Raw genomic sequence first — 3,464 nt, 5'->3', positions numbered from 1 at the left:
TATGCATTTTTCACTAACAGTATTTCTTAAAACACGAGACAAAAAAAACATTTTTTTAAAAGAGTTTTGATGGAATTTGTTTTTATATATCTAATCAATGCGTTTTATGAATAAAAAAGTTATGTTTAATAGAGCTTTTTCCACCATTTGGCTTTTTGTTCTCATTCCATATATAATTGTTAGATTTTTCATAATGACACGGTGTCGCCTTAATGTAATAGGATAAAGTCGCCTTAATGTATTGCGCTGTAGCTTCTACTCTAAATTTCTATTGGCTGCATACTTTTTAATGTGAAAATATCAAAAAAGATGGTGTCGAATTAGCATTTGGTGTGCCAATGGTTTTTGTGTTTATATTGATAGATAATGCAATAAATGGGTTTTAAAGTACTATTTTTTCTTTTCTGATACATAAATTTTAGTATATAATATATGTACACAAAAATATAGACCAATGCAACAAAATATATCACATTTTCTGCTATCTGAAAATATGTTTTCACGGTGTGTCAGAATATAGCTGCTTACTACATAACATATATTTTTATTGAACTTATACTAAAGTTGCTTTAATTATGCTTTATAGTATATTAAAGTTATAAACATTTTGAAATGCTTACAAGTTGAAAAGTATACTTTTTTTATTTGTTTTATGCTCCATTCACCTATACATTAAAGGTAGCTATATCCATAATAAGAAATTGTTAAGTTTTGTGATATAGTTTTTGGTATATAGCTTTATACTTACTTATACACGTAAATAAAGTCAAAACTATTGCTTATAAATAATTTATAAAGTAGCAAAAAATTTAATTTACTTTAGGGAGCTTAATTTAGTAAATCAAGCTATGATTAGATAAACATTAAATAGAGCTTACTGTAAACAAAAACATTAACTATTTCTTTTATAAGGGTAAAAGCATACTCACATTTGTCTTTAAGTAAGTACTATAGGAGCCTAAGATTTTGTGTGTGTGTGTGTGTGTGTGTGTGTGTGTGTGTGTGTGTGTGTGTGTGTGTGTGTGTGTGTGTGTGTGATTGTTTCCGCTTATTAAATAAACAGTAATATAATATATAAAAGCCCTTATCACTTAATCTTACAATAATTTCATATAAGAATTTCAAAGAAATAGAATGTGTTTTTTGATTTACAAGATTTTTATGTAAATACTGAGAAGACCTGAATTTCTAAAGACACCCATTATCCAATAACACAATGAAATAGTCACTTATAAAATGCTTTATAAATACTCAATATTAGTATGTTACGGAACATTTCCAGCCTTAAGGAAAAAAAGGCAGTTTGCTTTTGTATAATTATACTAATTTGAAACACCCTTATGAAAAAGTAACAAAAAGTTTGTTAATTAATGTGTGCATCTAGTTTCATATATGAATATATTATCAGCAATAATGTAATACAATTTCTTCTTAAGTAAAATGATTTTTTTTTGTTATTAAGTTTCCCTTTTTTATTGTAAAGTTTCGCTTTTTTTTCAACTAATTCTATGAAATAGAGGTAATATAGAAAGTATAATGTAATAGAAACAGGAATTTTTTGTATCATCAACAAAACTATGTTTCTTACATTCATAAAGTGAATTTAGGAAATTTATTCTTCTAATACATTTTTAGTCAATAATATATGGTTCTGTTGTGACAAATAATATATTTGAAATGTTTTTCTTGTTTAGGTTAAACCTACTTCTTCTGTATCTAACTGTTTATAAGGCTACAGTATCACTTGTAAAAGTTGAAAAGAGAATTTTAAAAGAATTAATGTTTACATCTTAATAATTCTTTTAGTTTGAAAATTAGTATTTTGAATCTGGTTTCTTGATTTAGAACTTTTTCTTGCAAAGGTTTATGATAAAGTATTGACAGTATGACATTTAGAATTACAATGAGTAACAAATAGATTCTTAGCTTCACTTTTTGAATTTGAAGTTTTGTATTCAAGCTTATTTACCTAGATTTCTGATAAAATACTGACTTTTCTATTTTACTTAATAAGAAATGAAGATTGTTGCTAATTCCCATTATTTCCCATTGATTAGATTGTGGTTTTTTTGAGTTATTTTTTCATTTTGGAAATCTTTTTTGACTGATTTTGTAACCCATTTTGATGCATATTCTTTTAAACTGATCTATATTTGCTGGAGAGCTGAAATATTATGTTCAACATGGAGATTTATACATCATTATGTAAAATAAAATGAAGTTTCATTTATTTTCTTAGCTTTCATATTGATTAGCAGACAGTTCAGTAGTTTTTTATAAGAATGATGAAATTTAAAAATTATATTGGTAGATGGCTACCTAGTTTTGCTAGATTGCTCGCATTTAGTTTGGTAATAAAAGTAAAAACCACTAAAGTAAATTATTTATTACTTGAAGAAATGTAAATAAAAATGGAGAAATTGTCACATTAAGCATTTTGTGACAAACTTACACTTTAAAACGCTTGTGTCTTAAATGAAAAAGGAGGCCGCAAAAACCATTTAGAAAGATTAATTTTTTAAATAAGTTTTAGTGAAACTGAATTTTAAGTAAAAGAGAACTGTTTTAAAATTACTTATATTAAAAGAATATCTTTTATTCCTTTTTTCTTATTTTAATTGGACTTTAAGCATTATATCATTAGTTATAAAAGAAATTTCATTAGTTATAAAAGGCACGCTATTTTTAAAAAACCAGAAACAAAAGTTTTGCTTTTTTTTTACAAAAGTCATTTTTTAAATAAATCGAATCCTCTGAAGTTAATTAGAAATGGTGCGTTTTCTTAATTTGTAACACTTAAAAGTTTTTGATGTTACAAATTTGTATTTATCCATATAACGTATTTTTTCTAAATTATTTAAACGGATCAAAGGAAAAATAAGTTTAATGAAATGGCAGTTCTGCGCAACCTCTTGGTTTGAAAGACAAAGTTAGAGTAATTTCAGGGTCTTAGGAAGTCCGTAGATAGGTGAAAATTTGGGTACTTAAGTGAATTTTAATTATTAAACGAAGAAAACTCGACTTTTTTTTTTTTTGTTAAGTACGGTCGATTTTCTAATCAGAGCCATACGTAGATATGACACTTTACATACTCTAACTATCATTACTTTTTAAACTAACAACTGAGATGAATAAATGATTTCAAAGTATTAATGAACTACTAATTTGACAAAATAACAAATTATCAATTTTAAGGAAAAAATTTAAAAATGGTTCATTGGCAGACAGGTATCTGTCAAAGGTATCATCATCTAAGACAGGTATCATCATCTAAGATCTCATTTCAAGACTACAGTATAATTAAAAAGATTGAAAAAAAATAACTTTTAAAACGGAAAAAAGTATTTCCTTCGCTTTTTGATTTGATTTTTTTCAGAGTTAGTAGAACTTCCAGTAGGTTATTTCATGTGGAAGATTTATTTAATCAAATTTATGAAAAATTAATTATCAAAAAGTCACTTAAA

The 3,464-nt window shown here is 25.5% G+C and overlaps 1 long non-coding RNA gene across 1 annotated transcript; it reads left to right on the top strand.

Annotated features, from left to right (window-relative positions):
• The first annotated feature begins 226 nt into the window (after positions 1 to 226).
• Positions 227 to 1,784, top strand: LOC149880421 (uncharacterized). The gene is made up of 2 exons (XR_016446490.1): positions 227 to 387; positions 1,695 to 1,784. It is a non-coding gene; the product is annotated as an uncharacterized LOC149880421 (long non-coding RNA).
• Positions 1,785 to 3,464: the final 1,680 nt, after the last annotated feature.

Source organism: Hydra viridissima, unplaced genomic scaffold (genome assembly GCF_058129835.1).
Source record: "Hydra viridissima isolate aposymbiotic clone 2 unplaced genomic scaffold, HvirCarnegie_v1 scaffold_13, whole genome shotgun sequence".
Lineage (NCBI taxonomy): Eukaryota > Metazoa > Cnidaria > Hydrozoa > Anthoathecata > Hydridae > Hydra > Hydra viridissima.
This window is presented reverse-complemented; position numbering and strand designations above follow the sequence as displayed.